Source organism: Macaca mulatta, chromosome 8, assembly GCF_049350105.2.
Source record: "Macaca mulatta isolate MMU2019108-1 chromosome 8, T2T-MMU8v2.0, whole genome shotgun sequence".
Classification (NCBI taxonomy): Eukaryota; Metazoa; Chordata; class Mammalia; order Primates; family Cercopithecidae; genus Macaca; species Macaca mulatta.
The window spans coordinates 63,310,783-63,336,550 of record NC_133413.1 but is presented as its reverse complement, the minus strand read 5'-3'; the positions used below and the strand labels follow the sequence as shown (position 1 = coordinate 63,336,550).

The following is a 25,768-nucleotide window of genomic DNA, read 5'->3' as shown; positions in this document are numbered from 1 at the left end:
TGTACTTTGGTAAATAATTAATATCATATAAATTTGTTACTGCAATTATATTTATTTATTTATTTATTTGAGATGGAGTTTCACTCTTGTTGCCCAGGCTGGAATGCAATGGTGCGATCTCGGCTCACTGCAGCCTCTGCCTCCTGGGTTCAAGTGATTCTCCTGTCTCAGCCTACCGAGTAGCTGGAATTACAGGCATGTGCCACTAGCTAATTTTGTATTTTTAGTAGAGATGGGGTTTCTCCATGTTGTTCAGGCTGGTCTCGAACTCCTGACCTCAGGTGATCTACCCGCCTCAGCCTCCCAAAGTGTTGGGATTACAGGCGTGAGGCGTGAGCCACGCACTGAGCCTGCAATTATTATTATTATTATTATTTTATTTTTTGGAGATAGAGTCTCATTCTGTCTACCAGGTTGGAGTGCAGTGGCATGATCATGGCTCACGGCAACCTCTGTATCCAGGTTCAATCGATCCTCCCATCTCAGCCTCCTGAGTAGCTGGGACTACCGGTGGGTGCCACCATGCCTGCCTAAGTTTTGTATTTTTAGTAGAGACAGGGTTCCATCATGTTGTCCAGGTTGTTCTCAAACTCCTGAGCTCAAGCAATCCGCCCACCTCAGCTGGGATTACAGGCGTGAGCCACTGCACCCTTCCTTTGCTACTGCAATTGCTTTGAATGGTCCCCTTTACAAGCCTATGAGATATCTGACGGCAGGAATTTTCTGCAGTAACTTTCTAGTCAACCATCAATATAAATAATTCCTGACTGCCAAGCTCTCCATAAAGTTCCAGCAATTTAAAAATTAATAATGCATAGTTCTTAATCTTAAGAGTTTCACAGACTAAGAGGGGAGAAAAAAATTTACGGTTGTAAGATACAGAGCAAAGCTAATAGAAGGGTAGAGACTCTAGAAGTTAGAAACTGCTAACATCCAAGCTGTATTTTTTTTTTTTTGAGACGGAGTTTCGCTCTTTTTGCCCAGGCTGGAGTGCAATGGCGCGATCTCAGTTCACCGCAACCTCCGCCTCCTGGGTTCAAGCGATTCTCCTGCCTCAGCCTCCCAAGTAGCTGGGATTACAGGCATGCACCACCATGCCTGGCTAATTTTGTACTTTCAGTAGAGACAGGGTTTCTCCATGTTGGTCAGGCTGCTCTCGAACTCCCGACCTCAGGTGATCTGCCCACCTTGGCCTCCCAAAGTGCTGGGATTACAGGCGTGAGCCACTGCGCCCAGTCCCAAACTGTATTTCAAGGGATGACTTTGAAAGGTGAACAAGTGGGGAAGAACATTCCTGGATGAGGAAACTCATATAGAGCACGTATACAGGGGAGAAAAGTGCTGGCAGATAAGCTGGAGAGATGGGTTGGTACCTCATCATGGAGAGACTTTCATGCTAGGTTAAGTTGTTTACCCATGCCCAGGGTCGGGCATGGTGGCTCACACCTGTAATCCCAGCACTTTGGCAGGCCGAGACGGGTGTATCACAAGGTCAGGAGATTGAGACACGGTGAAACCCCATCTCTCCTAAAAATACAAAAAATTAGCCAGGTGTGGTGGCAGGTGCCTGTAGTCCCAGCTACTTGGGAGGCTGAGGCAGGAGAGTGGCGTCAACCTGGGAGATGGAGCTTGCAGCGAGCCGAGATCGCACCACTGTACTCCAGCCTCCGTGACAGAGCCAGACTCCGTCAGAGAAAAAAAAAAAAAAAGTTTAAATTGTATCTAGTATATAAAACAAGACCAATGAAAGTTGTTAGGCAGGGAAGAGAAGTGATTAGACTGGTCCTGGATGGAGTAAATAATGGACACTGATAGGAGGTCAATTAAGGTATAAATTGAGGGCCTGAACAAGTTGTGGGTTACTGTCAAATGTTTGTTCAGTGCATACCATTGTATACCAGGTATAGTACATCTTTTAAAAAGGACCTTATAGTCAGCAGGTTAGATGATACTGAAAGATACAATGTGAGAATCTAAAGAAATTACAAGCATGTGGCCAGGTGCTGTGGCTCACTCCTGTAATCCCAGCACTTTGGGGAAGGCTGAGGCAGATGGATCCCTTGAGATCAGGAGTTTGAGACCAGCCTGGTCAACATGGTGAAACCCCATCTACTAAAAGTACAAAAAGTAGCCAGGAGTGGTGGCGAATGCCTGTAATCCCAGCTACTAGGGAGGCTGAGACAAGAGAATAGTTTGAACCTGGGAGGTGGAGGGTGCAGTGAGTAGAAATCGTGTCACTGCACTCCAGCTTGGACAACAGAGTGAGACTCTGTCTCAAAATAAACAAACAAACAGACAAGCATGGTGGGGAATGACTCCCAGAGTAGGTGATATTGAAGTTGAGAACTGAAGGAAAAATAAGATTTTAAAGATCTGAACTAATTTGAAGTACTTAGGGTATTTATTGTACATCCTGTATAATCCCTCCATACTCCTAAAGAAAACCATTTTCTTTTGCCCTCACTGTAAATCTACTGAAGCATCTAAAATAGTTATTAAATTTAAAAAAAAATAATGTGATGAAGCCAGAATTAGGTTTCTCTCTTCTGTTCTCCCACAGCACATTATCTTTGCATCATTCGCACACCATTATAATTACTTGAAAATTTGGAAGAGATCCAAAGAATGGACAGATATTTAGGGGCGCCAGGAAGGAGACAGCACAAAAGGGAAGGAGTATAAAGTTCAATAATTTAAAATGGCAAATGCTTTAGAAAGTTCAAATAAAATCTCAGTACTGTAATTTACTGTAATTTGGAGGTCCTTGTTAATGATATGTTTGCAAGTTAAAGTAAGAAATGCACAGTAGGCCAAAAATGAGATTGGACTTCCTATCAGAAAGCTTGGTTGAGAAGTGATGCTACAGAATTTTGTTTGTTCTTTTTTTTTCTCTTTAAATTAAGGAAGGGAGAATAGAGAGTGTCTAATAGGCAAGGAAAGTAACTTGTCACGACTTATTACCATGGATACATGTATTAGTAACTTATAAACAGTATTTCCTCTAGATATTTGCACATATATAATAGAATTAATGTTAGTACATTTTCACTTATCCCTAGGAAAGAATTACTGATGCATACAAACTCTTAACATTTACACTGGAGGTGTATAAGGTATGAACCAGTCATTTCTGGTAATTTATTGGGATTAAGAGGGAAGGTTAGGACTGAATTAATTCATTTTCCAAAGAAAAAAGTCAGACAACATTTATTATTTACCAGATTATCACTGGCATATTTCAGCAATTTTTTTTATTTTTATTTTTTTTGAGACAGGGCAACACTCTGTTGCCCAGGCTAAGAGTGCGGTGGTGCCATGATGGTTCACTGCAGCCTCGACCTCCTGGGCTCAACTGATCCTCCCACCTCAGCTTTCTGAGTAACTAGGACTACAGGTGCGCACCACCACGCCCAGCTAATTTTTGTATTTTTTTAATACAGAAGGGGGTTTCACAATGTTTCCCAGGCTGGTCTCGAACTCCTGGGCTCAAGCAATCCTCCTGCCTCGGCCTCCCAAAGTTCTAGGATTACAGGTGTGAGCCACTGCACCAAGCTCCAGCAAGATTTTTACATTCTAAATTGGGTTATATTTGTAATAATGAATGTCACTAATAAGAGGAAGTGCAAGTACCAATATGTTCTTTACAGGCCTCATACTGTTGTTTTTCTTTTCTTTTTGTTTTCATTCTTGGTCATACTGCTGTTTTTCTTAGCCAATTTCTGGCCAAACTCCTCCTCACCACTTATTTTATGTATGCTGATTACTATGCTGTACTACTAAATTCGGCTCTTGTCTTGCCAGTTCACACCTTCCCCTAAGGCATAATAACCATTATACTGCTTAATTTTCGCTTTTCTGCTCTATCTTGCTGGGGTGGTGTAATAAAATTCCAGCTTAACCGAGTAAGTAAAATGGCTTGCCAATGATGATAAGGACCAGATTTGTTTGGATATGTAGCAGCACAAATTTAAAAGTAAATAAATAAAACAAGCCCATCTCAATCCTAACTTCCAGACACTGGTCAGGGTGATTGAAAACTGAAATTGTTCATGCTAACCAACGTTTTACAGTTTCCACCTAACATTTTGTTCAGTTTGGTGCCTTCTTGTGCCTCTTATTTTTACAAACACAACTCAGAAGCCCTGATAACTTTAGAGAAGGCACATCCAAGTTTTTACTCATTCCAGATATTCCTGGATATAGCAGGAATTTGAAAACTATTATGTAATTATTCTACCTGTAACATCTGCTCATCAGATTTTAATATTCAAGCCTTGTGGCTTCAAGTCATTGCCTGTGACTGATCATCTTCACAAATGCAAGAGTCCCCTGAAACTGTCTCCCACCCATTAGGGTGCTCATACTAACAGCTAACCCACTAGACCCACTACAAGATTCAGTATTTGTAAAGCTGAAAACGTGGTTGTGGCGTTTACATTTTCATTCCGATCGGCCTAGCCTTCGCTCTCTTCTCTCTTGGATGTTTTCTTGCCTTACCTGGTCTGAGAAAAAAATGTGCCGCCTAACCCTTGCAGAGTTAACACGGGGACGCTTGCCAGATGCGTGCAGTCCCGGCGGTCCGGATACGCGGGGAGGTGGCGGCAGGAACGCCTGGGCCAGGCGCTGGTACGTTATCCCGTTACAGATGTTGGCCTAGTCCGCAGGTTGCCCCTGGAGAGGCGACGGCGACACCAGGCCCTCGACTGGCTCCGCTCCTCCGCGACAGGCTGAGGGAGACAAGCTCTCTTTCGCCTGGGGACGATCCAAAGTTTGGTGGGTCGGCCTTAGTCAGGGCCTACTCGCTGTCGCAAAGAAGGTCAAACTCACCTTGGGAAAGTACACGCCGGGACGGCAACTAGCACCATAACAGGCAGCACCAGCGGCATCTCCCAGGGTCAGCCCAGGACAGCCAACAAGCCCCGCCGCCCGAGAGCCGGAGGCGGGGCCGCCCCCTTCCCGGCAGGCTGCCGACTTCCGGACCTGCGTAGACGCCTATCTGCGCCTCCAGGCGCGCCCCTCCCCCGGCAGGCCGTTTCCCGGCGTGCTCCGCGGAGGAAGAGACGGAGTCGACAATAACAAACCAAGCCGCGGCGGTGTCCGCGGCCCTGCCGAGCCCTCGGCGTTGCCTCAGGGTCCCCCAGTCGCCTGGGCCCCTCGGCTCTGACAGGCCGTGGCCCTCTGTCCCCCGGCCCCAGACCCAGAGCCGAGGGGCCTGCCCGCGTCCTTCTCCGCCCGGACCCCTCCCTCCTGCCTAGAGTTCGGGGCCGCGGCGGGCGGGCGCCCGGGACGCCGGCGGTTGTGTCGGCTTAGCGGTGCCGAATGGGCGGTTGGTAGCCGCCGCCGAGGACTAGGCGGCGGCGGAAGATGGTGCCGGGGGTCGCTGGCTCTGCTGCTGCCGCCGGCGAAGGAGGAGGCGCTGCCGGGTAAGTGTCGCCGCCGCCCGCGTCCCCTTCCCCCATCTGGCACAGCGGTCGCGCGGCGGGCCCTGGCACGGTGGGCCGGGGTCGCGGGGTCCAGGGTTCCGGCCGGCCCGAGCCCGGCCCACGCGCAGGTGTGTGCACCCGAGGGCCCCGGCGCCTCCAGCCCCGGCAGGTGTTGCCCACTGGCCGCCTTCCCGGCGCAAGAGCCCCTTTGGAGACAAAAGCGGTTCGAATCGATGCTCCACCAGGCTGCGGGGGGTGTGGGTCGGGCTCTCTCGTTGCGGGGCTGCCAGCGGCTTTCTCGGACGGAGCCTTGGGATCCCTCTCTCTGCGCTGCCGGTCAGCACCCGGCCTAGTTGCCGGAGTGGCCAAGGGCGAGGGACGTCCGAACCTCCCGAGACACATCCTGACTTGTGCTCATCGCTGCCAGGGATCAGCCCTTAATTCTGTGTTGGACTCGAGAAACGGGAGAGTGGAGTTTGGCCGAGGCCGAACGAAGCTCACCGAGTGGGAGGAACGGAGAGATGATGTCTTTGTCCCGACCCCAGAGTGCGAGGATCGGTATAAAGTTACTCCTAGGAATGACTCAGCCTGCGCCCGCCCCACGGATAGATTTGAGATGGGCGTGCACGCGGATTTTACAGCTTCCTTGGTAGAAACAAAAATACAGTAACCAACAGTAGAAATGGCAGCTTCTGAATGGAATATCTCTATAGTTTCTTCCACCGCCTGGTGGATGTGCTGTGTTTACTGTTTATGGTTTCGTAATCTAGTCTTTTCCATCATGACTCTTTGAAGTGTGGTCATACCTTGAAGTAGTGTAGACCTGGGTGCCAAAGAAGACTCATGTGCTCACTGTTGATAAAGAGTCACGTTACTACGAGACATTCAGCCAGATGGGAATGTTCTCAAGTCTGCTGCAAACATTTAAAGTGTACCTATTTGCTAACCATTTTACTGTGTAGTTTCTTAGATTTTTATGTTTTGATGAAGCTTTTATGATTTAAACGTAGGTTTGGACAGTTAGCAATTTAGGAAGACATTTAAATAGATTTAATTGTGTGTTTAATCAAGAATGTTATTACATTTTGGTAGACGATAAAAAAGAGGGTCCTTCCACTTCTGATCAGATAAAACTCTGAGAAGCCAAAGGACTACTGAGGGAGGTGGCTGATTTTATTTTTTGGATTATTGGATCTATAAGCAGACCATTGCTAGGAATGTGAAAATATGTTCGCTTTTTATATTTGTTGTAACAGAATATAGCCCTAATGAAGATATTTTGTCAATAACATTCCTGTCATGTCTTTTAATGTTTGTGATTGTGTTCAAAACAACCTGGATAAAGTTTTATGCCAGGGATGCTTTAGGCACATAATGCTTATGTGTAGAAACCTCTGTTGATGGAAAGTGGATATTGATGGAGTTCATGTTTTTAAAGTAATGTTATTTGGTCTATTTTGAACTTTTTATGGTAATCAAGATATGATTATTTATGTACCTAATCCTTTATATGTTTGTTATTGGACGACAGGGAAGACAATGAAGCGGTACTTTTGTCCCTGAGTTTTCTTTTAGCTCTTGCTGCCAAACACAAGATCAGGATGCATGGCAGATTTACTCTTAGCAAATCAAGTTCATAAAGGCAGAGGACACAAGACTTTTGTTTTCGAAATTTTGAACCTAAATTTTGATTGTTAGCCTGAGAAAAGTTTTTAGACTCTATTTAAGATTAACTTAAAAATTTTAATCATGCATTCAGCAAATATTTGAGTACCTACATGCTTTACTTTGCAGATGTGTATGTCTTATGAATATCTTTTTAAAAGAATGGCTGATAAAATGTTCTCATTCAGGTAATGATATTTTCTAACTCCGGTTACACTTTTCTTTTGTAGTAATACTGGCCTAAGTCACTTAGGTGAAAATCTAGCAATCCCTTTCAGCACACTTTCACGATTCTTTTATTATCTTTTTACCACTGTGGGGTTTTTGAACTAGTTGCATGAGGAACATAAAAATGTTTAAGTAATTATTCTTGAGTAGAGACGGGGTTTTACCATGTTGGCCAGGCTGGTCTTGAACTCCTGACCTCAGGTTATCTGCCTGCCTTGGACTCCCAAAGCCCGGCCACTGATTGACTTTTGAATAAAGGCCCAAGAGAAGTAAGGGGTGTAAGTGTGTGACTCTCTTGAAAGGAATTTTGGTGGAAGAAACAGTAAGTGGAACGGCTCTGATATACATGGCATATACAAAGAAAAATGAAGTTACTGAGGCTGGGCTAGTATGAGAGAGGGGATAGAATTGGAAGACTGGGGGACTCTGCATATCCAGGTTTGGAAGTCATGGTAAGGAAACTAATGTACTGTAATTCAGCATGTGCAAAGGCCTACAGGTGAATTCAAGTAAACCCAGCATGGCTGGAAAGCAGTTGAAGCCAAATTCATCTCATTTATTCCTGAAATGCTAATTGAACCCCTGCAGCGTACTCTTTTAGCTTCAGCAATGCAACAGTGAACAAGAAATACGTATATGTCTATATATATTTATTTATAGGAAATGGGCAACCACTGGAAATTTTAATGGATGTAAATGACAAATGCAGATTACTTTGAGAATGTAGAATAGATAAAAGACTAGCCAAGCAGATTGAATAGTGCTAGGTTGATGAGTTTTTGCTTAACTCACATAGGTAAAAGGATGTAAAGATTACTTGTCTCTGATTCTTTAATTTATTATGGACCAAATCAGCTTAATTTGACTGTAAACTGTACCCCCATTGTTTCAGGGCCTGAGAGGATGGCATTTCTTTCCATCCCTTTGTAAAGTTCCGGTTCTGTTGGATTACTTTTTGTAAATGCAGTACTTGAGTGGCTCCAAGTACCCTCTTTCCTGGGTTAATTTGTTTCTGCTTTCATAGCTGTTCAGTGAGTGCTTTGAGGATTGTGGAATAACAATCCTCGCCCATTTTTTTTTTCATCCATGATTTTTTTCCACCCGTGATTTTGCCTTTTGAATTCTCATATTTTATTGGCTTGTAATTGTGCTAGGAGATGAAAATAATTGTGATCCATTTCCTTTTTTTGTCACTGATTTGAGACTGTTCACTCATGTTTTCCTTCACATTCCACACATTATACTTGTTCAGTAACTGTTCAGCATACCTGTTGAAATATTGATTCACTGCCATATTATTATTATAGTAATATAATGGCTTTTAGTAATTGTTTTACTGCAAATGCCAGATTTGGGCAGGCTGGTTTAATATTGTTATATGTTTATAGATAATCTTGGTTTAATAGAATGCAGCTAATTCTACATTTTCTTTTTTTCTCCATCTTCCTTGTGTTATATAATTCTATATTTGATATATAGATAATTTTGGTTTTACTGTTAGATTCCATTATGAAATAAAACACACAACTAGAAAATTTTCACTAAAATCATGCATTTTATGTAGTTTTTATAAATGATAGGGACACCAAAATGTGTAATGCATTCATATGTAGTGATACAGAAAGAGTTCTGTTATTTTATGCAGTTCAAGCAAAGTCCATAGTAGTATGTAGGGTGTTACCTCATTTTTATAAAACCATATTGCCTGAGTATACACATATACTTCCTTTACACCTAGGGAAAAAAACTTAAGGGTGTACTCCAAAGTATTTTTCATTTTTGTTTCAAACGTATTCCTGTTCTGCTATTTTTACCTCGTTTGCTGTCTTTGGGCACTACCTTTATAAATGTTCGCTTCATTCTTTTGGTGAAGTTGCTTGTCTAGTTTATAGACAAGGCATATATTTAGGAAGTCTGAACTTTTATGAAAAAGGTTTTCTTTCAGGGAAATGTTAGGAAAATGCCTGACCTACTCATCTTTCATTCTTTTTCTTTTTCTTGGCAGAGAAGGGGTAGGATCAGATTAGAATACATCTGATTTGGGGAGACTGATGCCCAGTTTTCAGTCCCTGGACAACCTAGACACTCCATTTGTGGAGGACATTATCTCCATTGATGCAGTAGCCCATGACCCCTCAATGAGGGAGAATTGCTAATAATTGCAGTTTACAGAACTAGAGATCAGGCAAAATTATTTCCAATCATCTTTTCTCTCTGAAGGTTTTAGTCCACTTTAGGGTTATCTAAGTCTCATGTGTTCTATTCAGCTGGAAAGCATCTTGAAGATATTTGTATTTCAGGCACCTAGCAGTGTCTGGCTTATGTTAGATGCCCCCAAAATAGTGGATGAATAATGAATGTGTCCAGTTTTGAAGGTCAGAGATTGTCATTGGGGTGTCCCCTGTCACCTTCTCATATAAAGAAGCAAATACTGTTTTTTTGTTTGTTTTCGTTTTTTTAGGCAGAGTCTTACTTTGTCCCCCAGGCAGGAGTGCAATGGTGTGATCTAGGCTCACTACAACCACTGCTTCCTGGGCTCAGGTCATCCTCCCACCTCAGCCTCCCAGTAGGTGGGATTACAGGCACGCACTACCACTGCTGACTAATTTTTGCATTCTTGTAGAGGCGGGGTTTCAGCATGTTGCCCAAGCTTGAACTCCTGGCCTGAAGTGAGCCACCCACCTCGGCCTCCCAAAGTGCTAGGATTACAGGCATGAGCCACCGTGTCCAGCCTAATTCTAAGTTTTGACTATATTAGAATAGTTGACAATAAGGCTGGGATAATTGACTATCATCGTGGTGGTAATCTCTCAAGAGAAAATTGTAAATTAATATCCAGTTGATAAGTTGGATAGATTTTAATGAGTATGTGAGATACTTTCTGGTTCTTTTCCTCAAATATGGGTATATATGGATTCAGTTGTTATCCCTGTACATCTGGAAACAAATGCACTGGGGTCAGTATATTTTTATTTTTATTTTTTAAGATGGAGTTTCACTCTTGTTGCCCAGGCTGGAGTGCAGTGATGCAATCTCAGCTCACCACAACCTCCGACTCCCGGGTTCAAGCGATTCCCCTGCCTCAGCTTCCTGAGTAGCTGGGATTACAGGCATGCGCTGCCACACTCAGATAATTTTGTGTTTTTAGGAGAGATGGGGTTTCTCCATGTTGGTCAGGCTGGTCTCAAACTCCCGACCTCAGGTGATCCGCCCACCTCGGCCTCCCAAAGTGCTGGGTGGCATGAGCCACCGCACCCTGTTGGATCAATGTTTTTTTAAATACACCTCTCTTCTCCCTTTCATTTATAGCTGACTGTATCCACTGTATCCCAGGAGGATTTAGGAGGAACAGATGTCCTCATAATGAGAGATAGGTTTTTCCCCCCCAGATAAGAGAATTCCTGCTATCTTATATTAACTACTTAAGAGTTCTGTAAATTCAGAGAAGGGAGAAAGAATACTGTAGGCCACCTGTGATAAGGGAAGACTTCCCAAAAGTGGTAATAGGACAATACTTGGACTTTTATTTGTTTTTTGTTTTTTGTTTTTTGTTTTTGTTTTTGTTTTGAGACGGAGTCTCACTCTGTCGCCCAGGCTGGAGTGCAGTGGGGCGATCTCTGGGTTTACGTCATTCTCTCGCCTCAGCCTCCCGAGTGACTGGGACTACAGGCGCCCGCCACCACGCCCGGCAAATTTTTTTGTATTTTTAGTAGAGACGGTGTTTCACTGTGTTAACCAGGATGGTCTCGGTCTCCTGACATCGTGATCCACACCCCTTCAGCCTCCCAAAGTGCTGGGATTACAGGCCTGAGCCACGGCACCCAGCAATACTTGGACTTCTAAAGATGAGTAAAATTCAGATAAGCAAAGATGGGGGTATTTTACCTGGCAGGAGTATGTAAAGTGAGGGTATAGGTTTGTCATTTAAGGGAATAGTTGATGATACTGCTACAAAAATAAACTGGGGTTAATTATGAAGTTCTTGAGTGCTGGAGTTTAATTAAAGTCATAATTGCCACCATTTTTAAAGCTGTTAGTATATTACTAGCACTGTAAAGGAGTCTGAAGTACATTATTGCTATCCTTCTCATCTCTCTGAAAGGTATTGTTGCAATTTGTAGATTGTTAACTGATGTGTAGAGGTTACCTGAGCTTCAGTGAGATAGATGGTATTCAAATACAAGTAAATTTTGTTCCTAAGTCTGCCATTTTTTATTGTTAATCTAGCCTATGTCAAGTTGGCAAATTCACATGCTAAGAGGGGTGGGCAGATAGTGCAGTTAAGTGAAACTGAGTACTGAACCAGAGGTGACAAGGAGAGTGTAGCTGTAAAGGAACCACAGATTTGTGCCCTGCTATAGGCAACAGCAAGGTGCTAGGGAAGATATTTGAGGGAAGCAGCCTGACTACCTTGGCTGTAACTGTTAGGGAGTATTTAGGAAGGATTTAAGCAGGATAGAGATTTAAAGGCAGAGAGAAGAAGTTGCAGGCTCCTAAGTATGGGTTATGTCATTGGAAAATGAGGGGTTGGATTAGAAAGGAAAAAATGGGTAGGACTTGGACAGAAATAACTGAAGCCTGGTCTATTGTCACTTTGGAAAGTTTGTTAAAAAAAAAAAAAAAGAAAGAAAAGAAAAATAAATGAAGTCTGGGGCAGTAGTAGAATGATAGTTTATTGACAATGAATAAATTAGGAATAGATGTAAAGGAAAAGCACCGAATTTAAATTTAGACATGTTGAGTTTGAGGTAACAGTAGGATTTCCAGTTGGAAATATGTAGCATTGGTTACTGCTAGTTCTGAACTCAGAACAGAGATCTGAATCAGTTAACAACAGTAACTGATGTTTATATTTCACTTTATGGTTTGCATAACTTCCATATATGTGTAGATTATTCATTAGATTGTGACCACAACCATGTGAGACAGGTACTTTTTCCTTTTTGTAAGCAAATGAAAAAACTTGTTAGGTGAAGTCAATCCAGGTCACATCGGGCCAGGACTTGAATACAATTCTTTTGATTCCAAATCTCATGTTCTTTTCACAGTTCTATTCTCCCTCTTCTGTCTACATAAAGCTAACAGTTGGGGCGTGGTGACTCATGCCTGTATTCCCAGAACTTCCAGAGGCCGAGGTTGACAGATCACTTGAGGTCAGGAGTTTGAGACCAGCCTGGCCAGCATGGTGAAACCCTGTCTCTACTAAAAATAAAAAAAAAATTAGCTGGGTGTGGTGGGGTGCCTATAATCCCAGCTACTTTGGAGGCTGAGGAGAGAGAATCTCTTGAACCTGGGAGACGGAGGCTGCAATGAGCTGAGATCGTGCCTCTGCACCCAGTCCCTGGGTGACTGAGTGAAAGTCTCTAAAAAAAAAAAAGAAAAAAGAAAACAAAAGAAAACAGTTGGAAAACTAAACATGAATGACCATTTAGGGAAGGCTAGATTTAGAATGGGAGTGGGGGCCGGGCGCCGTGGCTCAAACCTGTAATCCCAGCACTTTGGGAGGCCGAGACGGGCGGATTACGAGGTCAGGAGATCGGGACCATCCTGGCTAACACCGTGAAACCCCGTCTCTACTAAAAAATACAAAAAACTAGCTGGGCGAGGTAGCGGGCGCCTGTAGTCCCAGCTACTCGGAAGGCTGAGGCAGGAGAATGGCGTGAACCTGGGAGGCGGAGCTTGCAGTGAGCTGAGATCCGGCCCACTGCACTCCAGCCTGGGTGACAGAGCGAGACTCCATCTCAAAAAAAAAAAAAAAACAAAAAACAAGAATGGGAGTAGGGCAGAACTCCCCTAGGACCTCAGATTGGGACTGAAATGGGGAAAGCAGGTGGGAATCTTTGTCTTGCTCTCTTGGTAGGACTAACTCTTCTGGGGCAACAAATTCAGGTTCTTTATTTCTTTGTAATGTGTAGGGTGTCTTTTTTTTTTTTTAATGGATATAAGTTTTTTCCCATCTAATCATAAATGTGATTTTTAAAGAAAGTGGCAGAAAGTAAAAGTCGGCATCCAGAGATAGCCAGTGTTAAAAAGATTACTATTAAATTGATCCAGACTTTTTAAGTGTTTGTATATACATATGTTCTCCTCTGCATTAGTTGTAAAAATAAAATTCACAAACAGAATCACATAATATACACTATAAATTTTTCTTACTGATCAATATGTATAGATCGAAGCAAACATTTTTAAATGTCTAAAATTTGACACCTTATAGGGTTGGGTCATAATTTATTATTTTTTTAGAGAGAGGATCTTGCTGGGTCACCTAGCTCCTAGGCTCAAGCAAACCGTATCCACCTGCCTCAACCACCTGAGCAGCTAGGACTATAGGCATAATGTATTTAACCAACCTCCATTGATAGTTTTTAAATTTATCATTTTTAAAAGTAATGGTATAATGAAAATCATTGCATATATATATACCTTTGTACACTTGTCTCATTCTTTGCTTCCAGTACATTCCCAGAAGTAGAATTGCTGGTTTGTACATTCTGAATTTTGATACGTAGTGGCAGATTAAATTTCCTTAAAAGTTGTACCAGTTTATGTTTTTGTCAGAAATGTTCCAGTGGACCCACTGTTAATCTTGTCAACACTTAGCACTTATTTTAATCATCGGTAGTAACCTGAAGGGTAAAAAGTGGTACCTTGTTGATGTTTTAGTTCTCGTTAGTGAATATGTACCTCCAGATAGTTTATTTTTCTTCATGTTATGGATAGCCATTTGTCATAATACCATTGCATGAAAAGTTGATCCTTTCTCCCCAATTTGAACTCTCGCTGTTATTGTGTAGATATACCTGTGTATGTATGCAAATACAAAGATCAATTTGGATCTGTTCAGTTTCATGCATTATGTTTATTAATGTACCATGATTCCTACTAACTTGTTAACTACCGTGTGAGTTATGAGTATGTTTGACATGCTTTGACAATTGTTCTCTCATACGAAGTCTCAGTATATATGGTAGGCAGTTTATAGTAATTCTTAGCGTGCAGAAACTAAAGACTGTTTAAGCAGAGGGTCAAATAATTTAAGAAAATGTTGTTTCAGTTGTTGAGTTACTAACCTGTTACTTTTAATTTAGAATTGGCTTATGTTAACTTGTATAGTATTAAGTATGGTTTCATTTTATAAAAGTTAAGAAAGGACTTTATATAAAATGAGCATCAGGTCAAATTTTAGGAAATCATGACTATTTGGTGAAAAGTAATACTTATGTACTAGGCTTATATTTATATAAGGCTTATAAAGTTACTTTATAATTCCTTGAATAGCAGTTGATTTCTATGCTTCTACCTTACTTAACAATTACATGCAATAACTTTAGTTCTAGATCATGGAGATTCACCTACTTACAGGATTTAATGGATTTTACATAAATTAGGGGGACATGTACATAATAAGCATTCCCAAAGTTGTAAGTTAATAAAAGAATTAGCTTCTTTTAATGTTTGTTTTCTTAAAAGAAATCATTGGTTTATTAAGTTTATCCTCTTAAGTTTTTAGTAATGTGATCAGTGAGGGTAAACTGTCAGTTCCTAGTTGGAACTTGATTTTACATATCCTTTTATGTTTTTTAATTTTTTTTATGTTTTAATGTCACCTTTGTGTGAATTCTTGTCCATTCTTTCTCAGTCTAACTTTTGCATACCTCTCTTCATGTTATTATTATTGAACTTTTTGGAAGGCAGGTAATGTGCTATTGATTATTCTTCGGCACTAGCACACAATAAATTTCTTAAAATTAGTATTTGTTCAGTGTGTTAGACTCATGTTTAATATATGATTCGAGTATTTATAGAAGATCAGAAGAATAATCTAGTGTACCCTTTTATGTTTTAAGATGAGGAAACTGAGATTCAGAGAAATTGGTTAACTCCTCAAAACCACAGGAGTGCAGATGTGAAGCTACGGCTAAAAACCAGACCTCTTATTTCTGCCTAAGTATTTTTTATTTCAGGGTGAACAAATATGTATTTGGTTACTAATGTCCCTTTTTGCTGAATGTTTTTAACAATTGTGACGTACAAAGGAGAGAATTCAGCTTCATGGGATCATTTTGATAGCATATAGAAGTATGTAACGTAAAGTATGCAGTCTAGTGAATAGATAGAGACAGTGTTCCTTTGGATTCTCTTTGAGCAACTTTCTGATTTTACAGTTTTGGTTGCTGTAGTCCTTATCCATGGTTTTGACCTCAAACATTTATTGACTCTTTACTATCCCTAGGTAGTATATTAGGCATTGAGGTATAATATGTCATGACCAATTTTTTTTTTAGCCATTTGCAGTACAGCTTGGGCGATGTAAGTTATTTGGCAAGTGGCAAAAAAGTGTAGCAGGGCATTTATTTATGTTCTGAATACCAACACTTGTTTGAATAGTTTGAAGTATGGGCTGTCATTACTTCCGGAACAAGACCACTGACAGCCAGTACATTAAGGAAGACTTTACGACAGAATATTTGTGAGTTCTTGGTTACAAAATGGAAGCTGTGGAATGACATGAGTAGAGGCATGAAAATCCATTTATCCATTCACCTCATTTCAGGAGATGAACCTAAATGGTGTGGAGCTTCATGTAGGGGCCCAATTAAAGGAAATAGTGGAGTGTCAGTCTAAGGAACTTATACTTGAGTAGAAGTTATGAAGCATTTTTGGTTTGGGGAGAAATAAAAACATTAAAAGAATCTTAAGATTATGTAGTTGGTGGTGTCATCTGAGATGGAATCCGCAGCTAGTAGGTGCTCAGATAGGTAATTGTTAGAGCCCGGTATGCAGTAGGAAGCTCTGAATTAGATAGCTTAATGGGAATAAAGTGGAAGAGAGGATACACATACTTAGTAACTGTTTATGTGGAACCAAAGAGTACTTATTTATGTATGATGTTAAAACATATTAAACCAAGTTGATTACTTTTTTTTTCTTTTATTATGAGATACTGGGAACACATTGGCTGATACAGAAACTGCTGAAAATTAACTACCTGCATGCGGTCTCTCTCTGTTACTAAGTTACTATTTGGATTCTGCCTTGTCACTTGCTTAGAGTACTGCTAGTAGAACCCCAAGAGTACATTTGCTTATGAAACCCTGTTTATTACACAGATGCTTTTGAGTGCTTTGTGTTATGTCATAGAGTTACTTCCTGTCCCTAGAGAACATTTATGGATTATTTACTGTGGTTTCTTTTTTCTGCAACAGCCATAGGAGGTAGGTATGATATATATCCCCATTTACAGATTAGAGAATGAAAATTTAGACAGACGTGTATTTGATGAAGAAAGTTGTTTTATTGTTTTATCTACATTTTTTATTTTTCTTTACTTTTCTTTTTTTTTTTTTTTTTTTTTCTTGAGATGGAGTCTCACTCTGCCAACCAGCTGGAGTGTAGTGGCATGATCTCGGCTCACTGCAACCTCCACCTTCTGGGTTCAAGTGATCCTTCTGCCTCAGCCTCCTGATAGCTGAGATTACAGGCGAGAGCGACCACACTCAGCTAATTTTTGTATTTTCAGTAGAGATGGGGTTTCACCATGTTGGCCAGGTGGGTCTCGAACTCCTGACCTCAAGTGAACCTGCCTCAACCTCCCAAAGTGCTGGAATTACAGGTATGAACCACTGTGCCTGGCCTGTTTTTTTATCTACATTTCTTTTCCTCATAATAAAGCCATGCAGCTCATGAATCTTCTGGAGAAGATTCATTCAATAGAATTTTATAACTTTGACTTAGATTACACAAATTGGTCTTTATACAGGTCATATGATATTTCTTTTAATAAGAGAATTTTGGCCGGGCGCGGTGGCTCAAGCCTGTAATCCCAGCACTTTGGGAGGCCGAGACGGGCGGATCACGAGTTCAGGAGATCGAGACCATCCTGGCTAACACGGTGAAACCCCGTCTCTACTAAAATACAAAAAAAATTAGCCGGGCGAGGTGGCGGGCGCCTGTACTCCTAGCTACTCGGGAGGCTGAGGCAGGAGAATGGCGTGAACCCGGGAGGCGGGGCTTGCAGTGAGCTGAGATCCGGCCACTGCACTCCAGCCTGGGCAACAGAGCTAGACTCCATCTCAAAAAAAAAAAAAAAAAGAGAATTTAAAACATTAGCATGAATAAGTATATTTTACTCATCCTGGTACCCATACAGAGTATTTAATTTTATAAACCATACATTTCAATCTGACCAACTTTTATTTTGCTTACACAAAAATCTGTATTTCCATTCACTTACTGCGTACAATCTGTGAAATATAAAACAACAACAACAACAGCAACAAAAAACTTGAATGGTTCAAGTCACAAACAACTTGTTGTGTAATTATTACATGACCACATAAAGATTATTAATCCAGGGTTGAAGTAACAGTTCAAGATAGAAATAGCTTTTTTGGCTGCACAAGGTGGCTCACGTGCCTGTAATCTCAACACCTGGGGAAGCTGAGGCAGGTGAATTACCTGAGGTCAGGAGTTTGAGACTAGCCTGGCCAACATGATGACATTCCATCTCTACTAAAAATACAAAAATTAGCTGGGCATGGTGGCGGGTGCCTGTAATCACAGCTACTTGGGAGGCTGAAGCAAGAGAATCCCTTGAACCCAGGAGGTGGAGGTTGCAGTGAGCTGAGATCACACCATTGCACTCCATCCTGGGCAAGAAGAGCAAAACTCTGTCTCAAAAAAAAAAAAAAAGATCTGGTCCTTCGCACATTGTTATACGCATAAGGTTGTACAGCCCTTTGAGAAAGAGACCAGTTGTGTTTCCCTAAACCACTGGCTTGAGAGTCCAGTTTATATAACTTACCTTGTAGAATCTTTAGTAATTAGGCACTTTTCGTGTCACCTAGGTCAGCCTCCCTCTTAATGCAGTGACAGGTCCAGGGAAATTAAATTAAGTAAAGATTTCACTTTTCATGCCTGTGGTGATTGTTGTTAAACATTAAGATTGAGAGTGTAGTCTGAGAATAAGAAAATCTTGAATATCCTTTATATTGGTTAGGCATTGGTGCAAAATCGAAGTTTCATTTGTTTGTTTTTGTGTATACGTGTTCACTTATAGGAAACGGTAATTTTCATTATTGGCAATTGTTTCCCTTTATTTAGTAAAGCATATTTAGTGTTTATGCCTTGCCATGGATACAGGGTGGTCACTGTGTATTAGACATTGTTTGTATGCTCTGCTCATGTTAATGGATTGGCCGCAAATAAGATATGCCAGTGACCAATAAGATGTGCTTAGTCCAGACTTAATTAAGAAGACATTGCTGATTTTGTTTCTTTTCTTTTTGCTTTTTCTAAAGATAGAGTCTTACTCTGTTGTTGCCTAGGCTGGAGTGCTGTAGCACAGTCTCTGCTCACTGCAGCCTCAACCTCCCAGGTTCAAGCCATCCTTCTGCCTCAGTGCCCCCCCACCCCCACCCCCCGTAACTGGGGCTACAGGTGTGCGTCACCACATCTGGATAATTTTTTGTGTATTTGTAGATACGGAGTCTCACCATGTTGCCCAGGTTGGTCTGGAACTCTTGAGCTCAGCAATCCATCTGCCTTGGCCTCCCAAGGTTGCTGCCAGTGCGCCCAGCATGTTGCTGATTTTCTTTGAGACATAATGGGAAAGAAAATTTCTCAGCTCTGTCTTAACCGCAGTGAAAGACTGCCTTCAGAGTGTTTCAGTTACCTCTTCCCATCAATATGAGAAAAGATGAGCGTGAGGAATAGGTAGAGGGAAAAAAATTGAAGTTTTTTGTGTAGCATGAATTATGTCAGGCGGTTATATAGGTAATTTCTAGCATGCACATAGCTCTTGTATAGGCACTGTGCCAGTAGGTAGGTATTAGAGTAGACATGGTTCTTTACAGTAGCCTTTTATAAAATGGACTTGCTTTGGTGAAACAGCTCCTGGCATCGTTCAGACATTTTTATCCTGTTGTGTGGGTGCGGAAACACTGGGATCGTTCTATAAGCTTTCTGTTTTTGTATTTTTATAGTTTCTTTATTTTATTTTATTTTATTTTATTTTATTTTATTTTTGAGACAGAGTTTCGCTCTTGTCACCTGGGCTAGAGTACAGTGGCGCAGTCTCGGCTCACTGCAACCTCTGCCTCCCGGGTTCAAGCGATTCTCCTGCCTCAGCCTCCCAGGTAGCTGGGATTACAGGCATGCGCCACCATGTCCAGCTAATTTTTTTTTTCCCCCACTAGAAACAGGGTTTCACCACGTTGGCCAGCCTGGTCTTGAACTCCTGACCTCAAGTGATCCACCTGCCCTTCCCTTCCAAAGTGCTGGGATTACAGGCATGAGCCACCACGCCCGGCTGCATTTTTATAATTCTTGTGGAAATCAAAAACACAGAAAGATAGGCAATAGAAGAATGAGCTATGATGTACCCATCATATTGATTCAGTTGTTATCACCTCATGGCCAGTCTTGTTTCAGCTATACTTCCATCTGCTTCTCATTCTCTTGTTACTTTAGACCTGTAAATTTTGAAGAACAGATATCCCCTGCGATAGCCCTGTGAGAAAGATGTTATCTCTGCTTTGGAGATAAGAAAATTGAATGTTAGGATAAATTTCTTTTCTAAAACCACCCAACTTGTAAGTGGCAGAATAAGAATTTTAACCAGGTCCTCTGCAGTCAGTTGTTTTTCCTTCTGTTTAGGTCAAATTATAACCAATGAGGGTGGTGTATTCTGACAGCAGCTAAATGTTTTACTGGAGTATTTAGTATTTACTCGAGTAATTTAGTACCTACAGACACTTGTTATTACTTATTTTGGGTTAGGGTTAGATTAGAGTTAGATTTTTTCCTTTCCTCTGCATTCTTTTTGACCATCTAAAAAATCATATTTAAGATCGGGTGCGGTCGTTCATGCCTGTAATCTCAGCACTTTGGGAGGCTGAGGCGGACAGTCATCTGAGGTGAGGAGTTCCAGACCAGCCTAGCCAAGATGGGGAAACCATGCCTTACTCAAAATACAAAACAATTAGCTGGGCGTGGTGGCAGGTGCCTGTAGTCCCAACTACTCCTGAGGCTGAGACAGGAGAATCCCTTGAAACCAGGAAAGGAAGGTTGCAGTGAACTGAGATCGCACCACTGCACTCCAGCCTGGGCAACAGAGTGAGACTGTCTCAAAAAAAAAAAAAAAAATCACTTTGCATATACTGTAAGCCTTGTTAGAAGTTATTCTCTGGCCGGGCACAGTGACTCACGCCTGTAATCCCAGCACTTTGGGAGGCCGAGGTGGGTCGGATCACGAATTCAGGAGATCGTTACCATCTTGGTTAACACAGTGAAACCCTGTCTCTACTAAAAAATACATAATTTTAGCCGGGCATGGTGGCAGGCACCTGTAGTCCCAGCTACTCGGGAGGCTGAGGCGAGAGAATGGCGTGAACCCGGGAGGCGGAGCTTCCAGTGAGCCGAGATGGCATGACTGCACTTCAGCCTGGGCGACAGAGCGAGAGTCCATCTCAAAAAAAAAAAAAAATTATTCTCTAGTATTTTAAAATTTCAAGACAACCCTGGGCAACATGGAGAAACCCCATCTCTACAAAAAAAATAAAAATAAAAAAATTAGCTGGGCGTGGTGGTGCATGCCTATAGTCCCAGTTACTTGGGAGGCTTAGGTGGGAGGATCACTTGAGCCGGGGAGGTTGAGGTTGCTGTGAGCTGTGATCCTGCCACTATACTGTAGCCTGGGTAACAGGACGAGGTCACGTCTTAAAAAATGTATAAATAAATAAAATCAAATTTTTAGTTTTTATCCATAACATTTTAAATCCTGTCTTAAAATATGAATAATAAAAGAATGGGTAGACAAATATTTATTACTAATAAACAGGAAAGTGTCTTGTGTATGCTTTAATTATATTTCAAATTTTTTCCCTAAAATTGATTTTCATGGTACAGTTATTGGCTTAAGGAAATGCGATTTCATAAAACCTTTGCTTACCTACCTCCACAAACACCAGTTGCTTTCCAGAAACATCATAATTATTTAAAGTACATTCCTACCTGTATTATGAATGTTGAATGTGATTAAAATAATACTTTTTCTAGTGTTTTATTATGGAAATTTGCAAACGTATACAAAAGTAGAGAGAATGTTACAGTGAACGTAATATAGCCATCTCACTTGCTTTAATAAGTACCAACAGTTTGCCAGTCTCACCTTTCTACTGCTGAACCAATTCTGTTCTTTCCTTCCAACCTTCCTTCCTTCACTTATTTTTGCTGGACTAGTTTGAAGCAAGACTCAGGCATCATTTTACACACTAATTTTTCAGAGTTCATTTTTTGTTACTACAGTGCCATTATCATCCAAACGAAAGTAATTGTAATTCTTTAATCTGATACCCTGTCCATATTTAGATTTGCACATTTGTCCCAAAAATGTCTTTATACGTTGTTTTGAGTCAGGATCCAAACAAGTTCGCACATGGCATTTGTTTATTTTGTCTCTTCCATCTTTTTTAGTTTATATGTCTTCTCTCTTTTTTTTTCTTTTTAGAAATCATTTGTTGAAGAAACAAAGTCATTGTTTTGTGGAATGCTTATTGTGAATTTAGCTGATTGATCATGATGTTTGTCTTTTTCTTTATAGTCCATATTTCCTAGAAACTGGAAACCGTAGGTACCTATAGATGCTTGATTAAATTCAGGTTTAATTTTTCAGAGGTGGGCTGAGGTGGCATGAAAACTTTTTACTTGGGCTGTGTCCAGTTGAATCACTGTTAGCTGGAGTTTTTCCACATGAGTGGACTGAAATACGTATCTTTTTCATTTCGTTTTGTTTTGTTTTGAGATGGTCTGTCTCTTGCCCAAGCTGGAGTGCAGTTGTGTGATCTTGGCTCACTGCATCCTCCATCCCCTAGGCTGAAACGATCCTCCCACCTCAGCCCCACAAGTAGCTGGGAGTACAGGTGTGCACCACCATGCCTGGCTAATTTTTGTATGTTTTGTAGAGACAGGGTTTTGCCATGTTACCCAGGCTGGTCTTGAACTCCTGAGCTCAAGTGATCAGCCTGCTTCGGCCTCTGAAAGTGCTGGGATTACAGACGTGAGCCACCGTGCCCAGCTATCCAAAATACATTTCATATAGGAAAGACAGTGCTTAATTTCTTTACTTTTTCAGTTTTTATAATGGGTTCTGTCTTAGCTCACTGAGGTTTTTTGTTTTTGTTTTTTTGAGTATCATTATGCAACATGGATTTTTACAGGTTTTTGCCATTCAGTTATTTGTACTCATTCTTTTGATGCTCAGACTGTCCCATCATAGCCAGTAGAAGCCATTTAAAGTTGTTTTCCTTGCCCTTTTGACCTAATCTCTTTAGTCTTTGATAGTTGTCTTGCTATCAAAGATGTTCCAGGCTTATGTGATTGGTACATTTTCTACTTCAGACATTTAGCATTAGCCACTTCTCCGAAGGTTCTTTTTAGAAACCATAGTAGGCTGGTTGTGGTGGCTCACACCTGTAATCCCAGCACTTTGGGAGGCTGAGGCAGGTGGGTCATGAGGTCAGGAGTTCAAGACCATCCTGGCCAACATGGTGAAACCCCGTCTCTCCAAAAATACAAAAATTAGCCGGGCGTGGTGGTGTGCGCCTGTAATCCCAGCTACTTGGGAGGCTGAGGCAGGAGGCTTGAACCCAGGAGGCAAAAGTTGCAGTGAGCCGAGATTGTGCCATTGCACTCCAGCCTGGGCGACAAGAGCAAGACTCCGCCTCAAAAACAAAACAAAACAAAAACCATAGTATGAGTGTGCAATGAGTTTAGCCAACTCTACAGTTAGATGGAATAGTTCCACAAAACTGCCCTCATTTCAGATACTAGCTGCAAGTTTGGCGGTACTCAGAACCCACCCTCACTTCAAACCAGCTGACTACAAACTCACAGGTTCCCCATATCCACCCTCTTTTTGGAGATTTCACTAGAACAGGTCAGGGAACTCAGGAAAGCACTATACTCACAATTACACTTTTATTAGAGGGATACAAAAATTAAAATCAGGCAAAAGAAAATAGGCAGAGAGCAGAATCTGGAAGGGGTCCAAACTCAAAGCTTCTGGCCATCATTGCTGGTGGAGTCATGGACAGTATTACCTTCTCTTGGCCACAACGTGTGACAATATACACAGAGTATTGCTCACTAGGGAAGCTCACCTGAGTCTTTGGTGTCCAGAGTTTATTATGGCTTGATCCTGTACTGTCTACATGACTGACCTTTAGTCTCTAGCCCTTCCTGGAGGTCAGACCAATGTCTTTAGTCAGTAGTTCCTCTGGAGGTCAGAACTGAACTGATCCATGAGTCACATTGCTACACTGACATGACTGAAGCCCTGAGTCAAACAAAGACAGTTCCATCTGGCAGGACATTACAGGGGCCCAGAGATCACCTCCCAGTAGTGAAGGGCAAAGGCCAGACCTTTCTTTGGTCAATGTTAATTCTTCACCGCCTGTTGTGCTGTGGGTACTTTTCTTGTTTATACTGGTATTTCTAAAGTACTTTTTACTTCTTTATACATTTTATTTCTTTTCTCTTGCGTTGAAAACCTTGGAATCTTAGGTCGAAAAATCTTGCTTGCTTGGTAGGTGAAAAATACTGTCTTCTCTTTAGATTTGTATTTCTTTGATTACTGAAGAGGCCTCAATATTTTCCACATTTGATAACCTACTCATGCCCTTTGCCTATTTATCTGTTGTGAGTCTTTGTGATTTTCTTATTTATAGGCACTCCTACTAAAAAGCTAATAGTAATCCTTAGTCACTTGTTATTGTCATTCTCGCCAGCAGTCACATCTTTGGATATTTGAATTAAATGATGGGTGGCAGGTATGGAAAACAACTTCCTCTTTTTGGTTTTCTACCCTTTCTCTCCCCCTAAGCTAGAATACCAGTCATTCTGTGATCAGTCCTGGGTCTGTCATCTGTTAGAAGGAAAACTGGGAAATTGGGTCTGTCTCCTGGCAGGACTTCTTTGTATTGTTGCTGTCACTTCCATATGATGAAAGTGCCGCTTGCCAGGAGGTTGTCCTTCACAAGTAGATGCCTGGTATTAACTAAGGTATGTGCAGCTCTCACTGAAGTGGCTGTAGTTGCTTAAGCTTTAGAGGAAGAGGCACACACTTTCTCTCTAAAGGACCAGATAGTTAAGTATTTTAGGCTTTACTGTCCAAGAGGCAAAATTGAGGCTATGATGTGTAGATGTTTAATGTAATAAGAAAAAGACTCCTGCTTGGTCCCATTTGTCTGGGATGAGCCATCCAGGATGGTGGGCATGTTTTGTGCCCAGTTGGCATCAGTTTGAGACTATCTCTGGATCCACAAGGGACTACCCGAGGGGGATGAGCCTGGGAGTAGAGGCCAACACCATTTTACTTTCTGCTTTGAGAACAGATCCTGAATCACCCTCTTCCTCCTGAAAGCCCTGTGGGAGACCATGTGACCTGTTGGGTCTTCCACTCGAGAACCAAGATTATACTCCTCACTGCCCTGAAGTTGCCAGCAGTAGCAGTGGAGTTCCCTATTTGTAGGTGGCCTCAGTGTGTGCCCTGGGAGTGAAGTGTGTAAGGGCGCAAAGGGGCAGCTGTCCGTGTTAAACACTCAGCTCTGTTCTTGGCTATGATAGGTAGGTTCTCCACTGTATGTTTCTTTAGCTAGGAAGTATTCAGTATGCATATTTCTAGAGAATTCCACACTGCCAGGATGACCAGGTATGGAAAAATTTCTCTCTGCTACATGCCAAGATCACCTTTTCTTTTCTTAAATTTTAAGTTAAAGGGTACATGTGCAGGATATACAGGTTTGTCACATAGGTAAACATGTGCCATGGTGGTTTGCTGCACAGATCATCCCATCACCTAAGTATTAAGCCCAGCATCCATTAGCTATTCTTCCTGATGCTGTCCCTCCTCCCACCCTCCACCCTCTGACAGGCCCCAGTGAGTGTTTTCTCCCCACCCTACCCCCATGTGTCTATATATTCTCATCGGTAATGGAATTGCTGGGTTAAATGGTATTTCTGCCTCAAGGTCTTTGAGGAATCACCACACTGTCTTCCACAATGTGGTTGAACTAATTTACACTCCCACCAACAGAGTAAAAGCATTCTTTTTTTCTCTACAACCTTGCCAGCATCTTGTTTTTGTTTTTTTGTTTGTTTTTTGTTTTCTTTTTTTTACTTTTTAATAATATCCATTCTGACTGGTGTAAGATGATGTATCATTATGGTTTTGCTTTACATTTCTCTAATGATCTTTGATGTTGAGCTTGTTTTTCATGTTTGTTGACTGCATGTATGTTTTCTTTTTCTTGTGAATTTGTTTAAGTTCCTTGGAGATGCTGAGTATTAGGCCTTTGTCAGATCGATAGATTGCAAAAATTTTCTTCTATCTTGTAGGTTGTCTGTTCACTCTGATGACAGTTTGGTTTGCTGTGCAGAAGCTCTTTAGT

The 25,768-nt window shown here is 41.6% G+C and overlaps 1 protein-coding gene across 2 annotated transcripts in view; it reads left to right on the top strand.

Moving 5' to 3' along the window:
* Positions 1-5,042: 5,042 nt before the first annotated feature.
* The window catches only part of RB1CC1 (RB1 inducible coiled-coil 1), a 96,891-nt gene continuing 76,165 nt past the window's right edge, over positions 5,043-25,768 (top strand). Inside the window, exon 1 of one of the 2 annotated variants that reach the window (XM_015145334.3) lies at positions 5,043-5,423. The gene's annotated coding sequence lies outside the window, so the exon portion shown is untranslated. 2 annotated transcript variants of the gene reach the window in all.